The following is a 14,786-nucleotide window of genomic DNA, read 5'->3' as shown; positions in this document are numbered from 1 at the left end:
AATAACCGACCATCCCCAAAAAACGCATGAGTTCTTTCTTGGTAGACGGAGAAGGAAACTGCTGAATGGCAAGAACTTTGGCCTGAAGTGGACGCACCTTACCTTGGCCTACCTCTTTCCCCAAATATCTTACAGTCGCCTTGGCAAACTCACACTTAGCCAAGTTAACTGTTAGACATGCCTCAATCAACCGAGTTAACAGAGCTCGCAAACGGACCAAATGTTCCTCCCAAGTCTCACTGAAAACAATAACATCATCTAAATACACCGCACACCCTTCCAACCCAGCAACCATTCGGTTCATTAATCTCTGGAAGGTGGCAGGTGCATTTCGTAAGCCGAAACTCATAACGGAGTACGAGTATAATCCAGATGATGTAATAAAAGAAGTTACCTCCTTAGCTCTAGGAGTTAACGGCACTTGCCAATACCCCTTAAGAAGATCTAACTTGCTCACAAAATTAGCTGTACCCACCTGATCTACACAATCCTCCATTCGAGGAAGTGGAAAAACATCAGGCTTAGTAATGGCATTCAACTTGCGATAGTCAATACAAAATCTATAAGTTGAATCTGCTTTCCGTACTAACAAGCAAGGTGAAGCCCAACTTGAGCACGACGGAACAGCTATTCCGTTCTCAAGCATATATCGAACCTCAGATTCCAATGCTTCTCTCTTACTGATGGGAGCCCTATAAAAACGCTGATGAATCGGTTGCACCTCTCCCACATCAACATCATGTTGTATCAGATGAGTACGACTGGGTATATCTGAAAACAAACCTGTAAACTCCCCCAACAACTGTGTTAGATCTTTATTTTGAGCCTCTGTCAAATGTGAAAACAGAGCACCTAAATTCTGAAGTGTCTCTGAATTCTTTAGTCGAGGTAACAAAACACAATCTTCAGGAACAACTGTATCCTCAACCATAACTTCTCCCTCAACAAAAGGTTGACAAGAGTCAAAAGAAGCAGTAACAACTGGAGCAACTGATTGAGTTGACTGGACTTCAGAATTTCGAGAACGATAAGCTTTAAGCAAATTTACATGGAAACACTGCTTAGATTTTCTGGAGTTGCAATTTGATAGTTTTCATCAGATAGTTTCCGAATAACAGTATATGGTCCAGTAAACTTAGCACAAAAAGGAGACCCAGAAGATGGTAACAAAATTAACACCTGATCGCCAGGCGTAAAGACACGACCTTCAGCACGCTTATCAAAGTGACTCTTCATCTTCTCTTGTGCCAAAACAAGATTTTTCTGTGCACTCAGTCCGGCCAAAAACAAACGTCTATGAAAACCATTTACATACTCTACCAACTTTTGCGGAGTCTCCTCCCCACCTAATCCCTCACACAAAACAGAAAGAGGCACGTACACGATGACCGAAAACTAAATCATTCGGGCTAAATCCCAAACTCTTTTGCTGTACTTCCCTAGCAGCAAGTAATAGCCAGGGTAAACCCTCCTCCCAGTCACGGCTTAGCTCCACACAATAAGCACGCAAAAGTGACTTCAAAGTCTGGTGGAACCGTTCAATCGCACCCTGACTTTGAGGATGATACACGCTTGACTGATTATGTTTCACTTTAAGTACCTTCAGAACCTCAGCAAACAGACGAGATGTAAAATTAGTACCGTTGTCACTTTGAATAATCTTAGGTATCCCAAAAATCGATATGAATTGGGTCAAAGCCTTAACAACTGCCTTTGTGGTAATTTTTCGGATAGCATAAGCTGCTGGATACCGAGTCGCCTGACACATCACTGTCAGCAGATATGAATTCCCTGATTTAGATGGAGGCAGTGGTCCGACACAATCAATTATTAAGTGCTCAAACGGTTTACTTGTAACTTCTATGGGATTCAAAGGTACTGGTTTCAACAACTGGTTTGGCTTCCCAGTTACCTGGCAAGTGTGGCATGTTCTAATGAAAGACGCAATATCCTTGTTCACACGAGGCCAATAAAATTGTCGCAGAATTCGGTCATAGGTCTTCTTTACTCCTAAATGTCCAGCAATTTCACCATGTGCATTCTGTAATACCACATCTCGAAATCGTTTAGGCACCACCACTTGAATTATACACTCCTCTAGTAAAACATTCTTACAGGGAAAATACTTCCTTAGAAGAACCTCATCTTGGACAAAATACCCACTAACACTTCTTACCTCTTCAGGCAAAATCACAGCATCAAACAACTTCTGTAACTCCGGGTCCTCCCGCTGCGCATCCACCAACTCCCTATGAGAAATAGGCGAAAGGGTGGATAACCCAGGAACAACATATTTTGACACTCCTTGTTTCTCAAGTGACATCTCACGACTCCTTGCGCGAGTCATGACACAAGCTGTGAATACTTCAGGAAAATTTTGATGCAAACTGTCGGTGTTCTCAGTGACTGGAATAGGCACTACCTCAGGAGGTGGAATAACCTCCCGCCAGACTCTACCTCCAGCCAAATTGTTACCCAAGATGACAGCAACCCCATCCACTGGCAAAGACGAACGAACTCCTAAAGATGATACTTCACAAATGAGATCGGATGTCAAGTGTACTCTATGCAGAGGAACAGAAAGAATGTTTAATCCAATTCCTCTAATCAGAACAGTTCTCTTTTCACTTGATACCTCAGAAAAGGGTAGAACAGATTCAAGAATAAAAGATTCTGATGAGCCTGTATCTCTCAAAATTTTCACTGGTATTTTACTCTCAGAGTTTGGCAAAGACACACAACCTTCCGTAATAAATGGTACAAAGTGTTTCATGGCTACTAATTTGGAGTCACATACTTCCTCAGCCACCTCTATGAAAGTACCGTGCTCAGAGTCATTGGTAGTTTCAGTAACATCAGCCACTAACACAGGATTAACTAATGATTTCTTTTTCCCAGACTTCCCCTTAGCAGCTAATACTGGGCACTTATTTTTCCAATGTCCTGGATTGAAACAGTAATGACACACTAAGTCTCTATCAGATCTCATCCGACCAGTGTTCTCTGATTTTGAAGGGTACGATTGTTCAAATTTCTTAAACCCAACTCTACTCTCATTGAAGTTACCACTCTGTTGAACTGATCGGTCTTCTCTGTATAACTTCCTATGCGTTAATACATAGTCATCTGCCAAAACCGTCGCCTCTATCGCGTCTTTAGGCTTCTTCTCATTTATGTATGTAGCAATATCATCGGACACAATATTTTTAAATTGTTCTAAAATGACCAGATCACGCAGCTTTTCAAAATTATCAACAGCAGGGGCAGCAAACCAGCGATCAAAATGAGCTGAGAACTCAGAGTGAGTTTGACGATCACCCTTTCTCCAGCTTCGGAATCGCTGGCGATAGGCTTCAGGAACCAATTCGTAGGCCTTCAAAATAGCTACTTTTACCTTGTCATAATCCTTACGGTCCTCCATTGTGAGCGATGCATATGCCTCCTGAGCCTTGCCTGTGATCACCGTTTGAAGCATGACAATTCGGATAGACCTCGGCCAATTCCTCTCTTCGGACATAGTTTCGAACAAGGAAAAAAAAAACATCAGGGTCATATTCATTAAATTTGGGAAGCAACCTTAGATTACTGGCCAAGTCAAACCCTCCAGGTAAACCCAAACCTCTCTCCCCTACATCGGACCTTCCTAATCTCAATCGCTCCACCTGCAGCTCATGATCTCGTGCGGACTTCTCAGCGTCTAATTTTATTTTTTCCAAATCAATCTCACGTTGTCGGAGCACATTCTCATTTCTTATTTTTTCAATCTCAAATTCATAACGTTTTGGTTCTTTCAGCAACTCTTGATCATGAAGCTGCTGCATGTGCAAAATCTCTTTTCTTTCCTCAAAAGATAATCCGGAAAAAATATCTAACGAACCCTTTGCCTCAATGTCGCGTTTTTTCATAAGACCATTTTCACATAACCAATTCTTCACAACCGCACGTAATTCCTTTTTCCGTATTTTCTTATCTACCTCACTGATTTTACAATGATCTACAAGTTCCCATAATTGTTGTTTTACAAAAGAATTTAACATCTCCTCCGAATTAGGATCCTTAATAAACTCTTCTATAGACGACATTATGTTCTCACTACAATAGCCTAGATCTACTATTAAACAAAAAGCAAGTGCATTTATTTTCCTTTCGGAACAAAAAAAAAACACAGGTGAAACAATTATTCACTCTCCCCCTCTAAACTACCTACCCAACCACTAAACTAACTTAGGCCTAGTCTTCGTGCAGCTTTCAAGAGTCAAGCGACTTTTAAACACCAAAATACCGATGGCTTAAAAATTGAACAAACAGCTCAATCCAAAACCACGGCGGTATACTTAACCCAAAAGCCTGCACAAAAATAAAAAAGGCAAAATAACAAATCAACGCTAAGCGTTGCTAATTCCTACCAGGGAGAAAATGAACAATGCATCCCTGCAAAAGAGAAAAATACACTTCCCTTGCGAACTACTGTCAAACTCGTGAGTCGATTTAAACGAAATAACAATTTACGTTACTCAAAACAACGTGCATATCGAAAGCTCAATATTTACATATTTTACTTCAATCGAATCGACATCAACGAATTCCAAATATTAATCAACTTTCATTTAATGATACAAATTCGCTTTCGGACGAGCCCCCATTTGTTATGATCTCTTCTGAGTCGCAACAAAGTAAGGGAGTCACCACACGCAAGCTGTCATAATTCATGAGTTTATTTATCCATGAAAGACAAAAAACGTTAATGATCAGTGTAAATGATAATATAATAGTCGAGTTTTGGTCTGTACTAATCGGTCGCATCGGGAAAAAAAACATTTCGAGTTCTACTGACTGCCAAAAGTTAACGAGAAGAGTGCAAAAAACTGATGAAAGAAGGCGTTTATGGTTGAGAGAGGCACAGCATCAGTTCGTTCAGACTGAGGCATATGCCCTGGTATTTGAATAGGATTTCAAACCACATATGGACGTAGCTTGAAACGGATTTCATGTGCTTTTTGGTTTGACAATCTGAACGTAGCCTTGGTAGGAATAAGAAATAACGTTAGAAGAAAGAATTGCAGTAAGGGCAAGAGAAGCTAGCTCGTTCGGACTTTTACCACATATTAACTTTAGTTTGTCAAAATATTGGGCTCTCTCCTGCTTGATGAGTCCTTCTCTGTATGATTTTGCACATACGGTTTTTTCACACGGTTTTTTTTTTTGTGTAACAATGTGTTCAGTAGTGCATACAGTGCAGTCCATGCTGTTGTTTACATCCGAGTGCCTCCATAATGGCCGCTCATCCGGGTTACCGCCCAGAATGTGACGTCGTGAAAACCCTCGCGAGTGGAGAAAAATCCTGGAATGTTTTCATCAAAAACCTTAATTTCTTTTTGAATGAAGAAAGAAAGACATGGACATCTTGGATGACATGGGGGTGAGTAAATTATCAGCGAAAGTTTTTTCAAAAGTGAACTAATCCTTTAAAGAGTAGCTTTGTATTTTCTCACTCCTGTATTGTTTGTACTATTTTTCCCTTTCAGATCCAGGCCAGGTCAGAGAGCTTCAGACTCTCTGCGACTTAATTAGAGAGAGAAATTGTGGCAGCCCAGCTTCACCATCAGGCCAGCAGGAGCTGTTTCCTGGGAGCGGCATATTCATCTCATCATTCCGCCTGGCTGCCATGAATCACGCATCAAAACCAAATTGCATGCGTCTGTTTCATGCACTTTTTGATAATTTCTTCACTGTTGAGGAGTGTCAAAATGCAGTACCCTTTGGTCGCCCTGGCAACAACCCCTCAGGAAAGGAAGGAAAGCAGGTCCTTGACCGTAAAAAAGTTAACGGAATCCTAAGTAAGTTTTTTTTCAAAATTAGGCTCTGTGTGTTTTTAGGCCACGATGGTGGGAATTATTATATCCAATCATGACAGTGTAGCAATGATTGATGCAAATTCTGCAACTATTACTGACAACTAATGAATTCTCTGCGTATATTTAGTCGTGGCAAAGTGTTTTTTAATTGTCGATTTCTGTTTGTTTTGAAAGATGTGCAATATAGTTGTCAAACACGGTTTACCCCCGCTTTCGTAAAGAACACCTGGGGGTTATTGCACAAAACTAGACTAGGATAAGGGATTAAGCTGGATGAATTTAGTCTTGACTTGTTTGCACAAAAGAGGCACCTTAGTTACCATTGAGATTTATTCCGTGCAGCTAGCCTGCTCCAGACCAGGTTAAAAGCCAGGATTTATAGACGCTTTCAGCAGTGACAACATAAACAAACGGTACTGCGCATGTGCATTAATCTGGCCCAAACTTAACTTCCGGCAGACTTGCGGAGACATCCATAACAAGTAAATAACCTAGTAGCTGGTATCTTGCCAGTCAAAGAAAATAAATGTTACCTGGCCAAACTGAAATGTGACACTACCAGACCCGTTGAACAAAAATTGGAGACAAGATGTTTTTCTACCGACGTGTCTGATTTACCGCAGTGTTAAAAAAAACTGTGGCGAGCGCGACGGCGGAGTTTGATAAGGTTAACATAGCTAGGCTACTTACATGCTTGCTAACCTTTTTTTAAGGTGGGTCTTTCTCACATTGACAGCATGTTGGATGGATCTGTGCAGCGCTGTTTATGATACTAACCATTCAATACACAGACTGGTCCGCTGTCAACTCAATGTGTTTGCGAGAGAGAGAGAGAGAGAGAGAGAGAGAGTGAGAGCGTCCGAATATGCACGCAAGTTACGCAACTCTGCAGTCAATTACAACTTTTCCCTTCTTAAATTGTTAAAAACACGGAAATCAATATGTGGCGGTCAGCGCTGATAATGTGGTGGGCTGCCACTAATAAATGTATGGGAAACACTGTACCGGTTATCACTCAGATAAACATAGGCTATTTTAATACCGCCATCTCCCTCATAGGAAACCTTGACATTTTTATTTTTAAAAATTGCGTTTGCTCCCTAGGTCAGGTTGCACCCCACAGCTCAATAACCTGCTCATCACCTTAAATTTCAATTTGTAGTCAATGCCATATTATCCAGTAAACACTAATAAACGAACAGAACGGAAGTTAACTTTGGGCCAGCTCATCACTATGGCAACGCGTCTGATGAAACCGTCTATTAATCCTGGGGCCTTTTCTGTTCACTCAGCAGTAGTTTTATCTTATTGTTATCAGCCTGTATTTTAAAGGGTTAGTTCACCCAAAAATGAAAATTCTGTCAGTATTTGCTCACCCTCATGTTGTTCCAACCCCGTAAGACCTTCGTTCATCTTCGGAACACAAATTAAGATATTTAAGATATTAAGATAACTCCTGCATACTAGTCCATAGGCTTCTTGAGGGAATGACAATTGATGGCCTCAAAGTCATTAAAGACATCGTTAAAATAGACCAAGTGACTACAGTGGCTCAATCTTAAGTTTATCAAGCGACGAGAACACTTTTGTGCGCAAAAAAACAACAAAAATAACGACTTTATTTCAACTATTCGTTCAACACACATTTCATGATTGCCGAATGTAAATAGTTTTATCTCTAAAAACAGTTTAGCCTATAACGCTAGTATAATGCTAGTATATGGGGCATAGAGTAATGACAAATAAAAATCGCTTGTTAATACCACTAACAAGGCTCAAAATAGCCCCATACTAACACGACAGCATAACAAGGGTCCCTACATTCAAACCGAAGCATTGAGAACTTTGTCAGTGTCCATACAGTTTAATAAGAAGATATTTTATACACACAGTAAACTTTGCGAATACAGAAAGAAGCCATCTTTGAAAAATAGTCTCTACCAGTCGATCTACGAACGCTCCAAGTGCGTTGGTGAGATGTGAATAAGGTGATAAAGTGAGCGCGAACAGTAGCCTACGTGTACATATTGAAGAGAAGAAAATGGTTTGTGTTTGTGTTTCTTCTGGAAACAACGGACCATATGAGATTCTGCACAGTTCAGCGCACATGGATCGGCGTTCGTAGATCGACTGGTAGAGACTTTTTTTCAAAGATGGCTTCTTCCTGTATTCGCGAAGTTGACTGTGTGTATAAAACATCTTCTTATTAAACTGTATGGACACTAACAGCGTTCTCAATGCTTCGGTTTGAATGTAGGGACCCTTGTTATGCTGTCGTGTTAGTGTGGGGCTATTTTGAGCCTTGTTAGTGGTAATAACAAGCGATTTTTATTTGTCATTACTCTATGCCCCATATACTAGCGTTATACTAGCGTTATAGGCTAAACTGTTTTTAGAGATAAAACTATTTACATTCGGCAATCATGAAAACAAATCTCAGATAACGGTTGACTAGGTAGCAATGTGTAATTAGACCAAAGGTTCATTTTGCGCCGGAGTTGTCCTTTAAGGATAACACCGTTTGTCATGAAGAGTCAGAAGCGTGCAGATCCATGTGCAGTTATATTTATTAAGAATAGTCAGACAGGCAGAAGTCAACGATCGGCATACAATATAGAGCAGGAAATCCAGAGCATAAACAATACCAGGCAGAGGTCAGGACAGGTGGCAACAATCAGAATCCAGGGATAACAGGCAAGGGTCGGGGCAGGCAGCAAACAGAGAATCAAAGTCCAGGAACAGTCGAGGGTCGATAACCAGAGAATCCAGATAATCACAGGGAAAACGCTCAGAAATGTCGCCGGGGCAAAACAAGACTTCGCCCTGATTGAGAGTCAGAGAGCAGCTTATATGGAGGGGTAAATGAGGAACACCTGTGTTGGTGATGAGACCTAGGTACGGGGCATTATGGGAAATGGAGTTCGTGTGAAACCTAGTCTTATCTGGAGTGCCCTCTGGTGGATAAATAGGGCACTCCAGCTGGTAACCGTTACATAGCCCCCCCTTTAAGGAGCGGATTCCAGACGCTCCTTACAATGTCCAGGAGAAATGTGGAGGACCAGGCCCGTGGAGCGGAAGAGGACCTGGAGACTGTGGCGGAGCTGGCTGTGGAGGCGACCAGGTCGGAGCAGTCGAAGACCAGAGCGGCGCTGTCGGACCCTCGGGCTTCCAAGGCGAAGCAAAATGTGGGCATGGCCAGGGCAGAGCAGGCTGTGGACGTGACCAGGGCGGAGTTGTGGGACCCTCGGGCGTCCACGGCGGTGAAGCTCCCTCAGGCGGCCACGGCGGTGAAGACCCCTCAGGCGGCCACGGCGGTGAAGACCCCTCAGGCGGCCACGGCGGTGAAGACCCCTCAGGCGGCCACGGCGGTGAAGACCCCTCAGGCGGCCACGGCGGTGAAGACCCCTCAGGCGGCCACGGCGGTGAAGACCCCTCAGGCGGCCACGGCGGTGAAGACCCCTCGGCTGCCCACGGCGGTGAGAACCCCTCGGGCGGCCACGGTGGTGAAGACATTTCAGGAGACCACGGCGGTGAAGCTCCCTCAGGCGGCCACGGCGGTGAAGACCCCTCAGGCGGCCACGGCGGTGCAGGACGAAATGAAGGCCATGTCTGTATCGCCTCCATGGCCCTCACAAGGTACCTACTGCCCCCTCCCAAAAAATACTTGGAGAAGTCCACAGGGAATTGAAGGGCACAGCTTGAACAGAGCTTGAAAGGCACAGGCAGAGCGAGGCGCAGAGGCGGGGCTGGTAGGGCGAGGCGCAGAGGCGGGGCCGGCAGGGCGAGGCGCAGAGGCGGGGCCGGCAGGGCGAGGAGTCCTGGTAAGCTCACCGAAGCCTGGCGAACTGAACGAGCCCTCCTTCTCCTCCTGCGGCGGCGTTTCACTTGAACTGAAGATTCAATCACATGAACTGAAGACTCATGATGACTCACTTGAACTGGAGCTTCATCACTCGCGAGGCTTGAGTGAAGTGCAGGCTCGGCAGGGCTGACGGTCTCGGACTGGACGGTCTCTGGCTGGACGGTCTCTGGCTGGACGGTCTCTGGCTGGACGGTCTCTGGCTGGACGGTCACTGGCTGGACGGTCACTGGCTGGACGGTCACTGGTTGGACGGTCACTGGCTGGACGGTCTCTGGCTGGACGGTCTCTGGCTGGACGATCTCTGGGAACGCCCCCTCGGCCTTCTCCTCAAAGCCCACAGTAAAAGATGATCCGCTCAACAGAAGAGCCAGGTCAATGTATTGCTCTAAAGTCCCGTGAGGATCATGCAAGGGCATGAACGAACTGAGCGGTTCAGATAGTCCTCCACGAAAAAAGATCATTAAGCATACCTCATCTAGGCAGGTCAGGTGAGCCAGCTCTAAAAAGTCAGCAACATAATTCTCAATGGAATGATCTCCTTGACGGAGACGCATAAGCTTGACTGCTGGATTCATGACGATGATGGCTGCTGGATCTTGTGTCGGCGAAGTCTTCTGTCATGAAGAGTCAGAAGCGTGCAGATCCATGTGCAGTTATATTTATTAAGAATAGTCAGACAGGCAGAAGTCAACGATCGGCATACAATATAGAGCAGGAAATCCAGAGCATAAACAATACCAGGCAGAGGTCAGGACAGGTGGCAACAATCAGAATCCAGGGATAACAGGCAAGGGTCGGGGCAGGCAGCAAACAGAGAATCAAAGTCCAGGAACAGTCGAGGGTCGATAACCAGAGAATCCAGATAATCACAGGGAAAACGCTCAGAAATGTCGCCGGGGCAAAACAAGACTTCACCCTGATTGAGAGTCAGAGAGCAGCTTATATGGAGGGGTAAATGAGGAACACCTGTGTTGGTGATGAGACCTAGGTACGGGGCATTATGGGAAATGGAGTTCGTGTGAAACCTAGTCTTATCTGGAGTGCCCTCTGGTGGATAAATAGGGCACTCCAGCTGGTAACCGTTACACCGTTGTTTTGTTTATATTCATGATTGGCCAAAAAATCTTACTTGCTGATTTGCAATTCTCTGAACTGAAATGGACGACTCACGGTGTTATTTCCTTATAACCTGAAGTGCAGTTGTATATGGTCTATGTGGTATTTTTTATTTTTTTCTGTCAAATTACTCATGACAGATTTTAATGCTCTTGTCTCACAGCTTATGTCCTGAGATGTGCAACTCTACCGGACTGGGAACCAATTGAGGAGGCCAAGCTCAAGAAAGCCTTTGTCAACAAGTGTAGGGCCAGAGCTGGCTCCAAGGAGTAGGCCACTGACTTTCTACGTGGACCTGTAAAAGTGTTTTTTGATTTTTCTAATGTTAGTTTGCACTTCCAGGCCACCGTACTTTTAAAGGGATACTCCACTCTTTTTTGGAAATATGCTCATTTTACAACTTCCCCAGAGTTAAACTGTTGAGTTTTACCTTTTTTTGAATCCATTCAGCCGATCTCCAGTTCTGGCGGTACCACTTTTAGCATAGCTTAGCATACATCATTAAAGTCCACAAGACCATTAGCATTTCTCTCAAAAAAATTACCAAAGTGTTTTGATATTTTTCCTATTTAAAACTTGACTCTTCTAAAGTTACATCGTGCACTAAGACAGACGGAAAATGTAAAGTTGCGATTTTCTAGGCTGATATGACTAAGAACTATACTCTCATTCCTGCGTAATAATCAGAAAACTTGTAAGCAGGCGTAATGTTATGACGCAGCGCTTGAAAATAGTGTCCAGCTTCCAACGTGACCGGGACTAAGTTTCCCGGGAATAGTCATCGCGCCCGCTGCACTCATGGTACGGCAGTGAAGTTTCCTGATTATTACGCAGGAATGAGAGTATAGTTCCTAGTCATATCAGCCTAGAAAATCACAACTTTACATTTTCCGTCTGTCTTAGTGCACAATGTAACTAGAGAAGAGTCAAGTTTTAAATAGGAAAAATATCGAAACACTTTGGTCATTTTTTTGAGAGAAATGCTAATGGTCTTCTGGACTTTAATGATGTATGCTAAGCTATGCTAAAAGTGGTACCGCCAGAACCGGAGATCGGCTGAATGGTTTCAAAAAAGGTAAAACTCAACAGTTTAACTCTGGGGGAGTTGGAAAATGAGCATATTTCCAAAAAAAGTGGAGTATCCCTTTAATCTGTGAGCCTAACATTGTTCCATGTATCCCACGTTCTGGTTGCTGCAGTGTTAATAAAGATAATTCATCTTTAAATTGCATTCTCAATTTGTTCTTGTATTTCTCAAATATACCTCAGATATCATTCTCATATATAGCTTCAGTAAGACATTAAAAAGAAATAATCAAGAGATGGAAGAGACGTTGGACACACAATAATAATATCTCTTTTAAGGCTCATAATTCTCAGATTTGTCTCATTAAAGTCTCAGATTCATCTCATGTTATTCTCTTTAATTCTCCTTTAAATAACCAAGACATAATTGAGATCAGGGGTATACAATTATGAGATCTCCGCTGTTTATCCCACTTCTCAAGTATTGCTCAATTGGTTTTCTCAATTTAACCTCCTTTGTCTTACTGGTGTCTTGTCTCTTTCTAGCTTATGTCTTGCTCCTAAGGGACCCTTAGGAGAAGTAACTCAGAAACAAATGATCACAGAATGATATGAATATGAGAAGCTCAAATTGATCTCAAGAGATGAGATTGAACAACAGATGAGCAACACATTTTTCCTATGGGAAAGCACGTGCTTCATGTTTACAGTTTCTTGTTGAATCTGGAGTTGAACTCGTGGAGATTCTGGAAGCTGTCTTCCATAAAATGCGCCGCACAGAGAGCTAGATTACGATCGTCATTTTCAGGAACATAATTTCGGGAACATAAACATAAATTGTATCCATTGTTGAGGAAGTATAGCATCCATGGGAAGCTCGAAACACAGAAGACCTGACAGCTGCGTGAACAACACACTGCGCACATAGGCGGAAATCGCGGGGGGGTCGGGACCCCCCCTATCTGAGGGTTGTCCCCCCCCAAAAAAACATTAAAATATGTGTATTGTAAATAATGTAATGATATATTCTTAAAATAATTAAGAAATAAAATAACACAAATGCAAACGGGGCAATATCGAAAAAAGCGTTCTAAACATTTTGAGACCCCCCTCCCTTGCCTCACAGTGCATTGGTCCACTGCCTCCGTCCCTTTTACCTCAGACACACACATTCCGGTGGCGGGAGAGAAAAACATAGTTTTTGAGTAAGTTAGTTGTGGAACTCCAGTAAAGGGGGTCGCACACCGGACGAGAAGCGTTGCGTCGCGCAGCGCCACGTCTTTAAAATTCGAACACATTATTCTCTATGAGTGTACACACACCGGCGGCGCCCAGCAACGGCTCAGTCAGGACCGTGTTCAAAACCCTGCTGCGCCACAGAGCTCCATTTACATAGTTTTATATACAATTTAAATTATTTTTGTCTCAAATCGGTGCTGACGGATCCTGACTTCGCCCTATGCTGCAATATGCATTTAGTTTTGCATTTATTTACAGAAATCAGCTGCTTGAATGACAATTGCTGGTGTTATTGGATTTTTCAGGTGAGATTCTCAATTCATTCAGTAAACGGATGCTCTGAGGTAAAGTTTTCGGCCATCTGGTTCTGTACGTCAAAATTAACTTTTGAAAATAACAATCGCGGCCCTGGACAGTGAGTGACCTTACACATTAAGATAAAATCTGATTTTATCCAGTCATTGTTAAAGAAACAAGCTAATAAAACTTGCTAACTAGCGTTACGGGATAGTTCTGCCTCCACCTAAGCTCCGCCCACATAAAAACGTCACCGTGTTTACCAACAGAAAAGGGGTCTATTGGTGTTTATTTCCGGATTTCAAATTTACTGTGTACTTATACGATACAGCACTTGCCTCCAGTACCTTATTGCTTTTATAAAACGGTTGCCACACAATATTAAAGTAAAAAACAATCTATTAGTGCAACTTTCTTGAAGTAAAATCACTAAAAGCCTACCTTCCGCTAGAAAAAATAGTCCCTGAGCTTGAACAGCAACAACGTTCTAATGTGTAAAATGCATGAGAGCTCAAATAAAAACAACATAGAACCGCAGTGTTGCGCAGCGATCAGACCGTTGGGTGAATTGGTCATAGCCGTGTTTTATCGTGAATAAAGCACAGCTCTTGACCAATCAGAATGAAGGATTCGAATATATATATATATATATATATATACCAGTGGTGGAAAGTAACTAATTACAAATACTTTGGTTATAGTACTTGAGTAGATTTTTTCATTTTTTCTACTTTCTTGAGTATAATTAAATTTTGGTACTTTTACTCTTATTGAGTAAAATAAAAATAAAGTATTCAACTTCTCTACATTTATTTTTCATAAAAAGTACAAAGTACTTTGACAAAGGTGACGATGGAGCAACAGGGCAAGCTGATATTTGACAGACATTTTTCAAACTACTGCGATGGAGCCCTGCGCTTCAGCCAATAACAGACACATCTGAAGCAGTTCAGCCAATAACAGACAGATCTGAAGCCCTTCAGCCAATAACAGAAAAGGTCTGACTCGGGTGTAAAACCAAACAAAACCTCCAGTTCGGCTGGGGGCGGGGCGTTCAAACCACGCTTTGAGTTTGACATGAAAACTGGCGCCATAGATATCATATACAGACTAGATACCCTATTGGCCGCTGAAAAACGAGAAATCCGGCCGCCATCTTGAACCGGTCGTATTCCTAGTCTTGTTGCGTGGCAGCAGATAAGATGCCAGAGCACTGTGGAGCATTTTCCTGTTCTAATCGCCGGACCACCGAAAATAGTGCTTTTCACAAGTAAGTCTTAACATTACCGTGCTATTGGTTGTATTTTGTGAATAGAATATTACCAGATAATCGAGAAGGAGCAAGGATATTTGCTATTACTGAACTGAAATCGTTGTGAAATGCTGTTTGC

The 14,786-nt window shown here is 42.8% G+C and overlaps 1 long non-coding RNA gene across 1 annotated transcript; it reads left to right on the top strand.

The window, feature by feature from the left end:
• The first annotated feature begins 4,705 nt into the window (after positions 1–4,705).
• Positions 4,706–11,236, top strand: LOC148976943 (uncharacterized). The gene is made up of 3 exons (XR_016145853.1): positions 4,706–5,419; positions 5,526–5,837; positions 10,997–11,236. It is a non-coding gene; the product is annotated as an uncharacterized LOC148976943 (long non-coding RNA).
• Positions 11,237–14,786: the final 3,550 nt, after the last annotated feature.

The sequence above is a fragment of the Pimephales promelas genome, chromosome 12 (genome assembly GCF_988280905.1).
Source record: "Pimephales promelas chromosome 12, fPimPro1.hap1.1, whole genome shotgun sequence".
Classification (NCBI taxonomy): Eukaryota; Metazoa; Chordata; class Actinopteri; order Cypriniformes; family Leuciscidae; genus Pimephales; species Pimephales promelas.
This window is presented reverse-complemented; position numbering and strand designations above follow the sequence as displayed.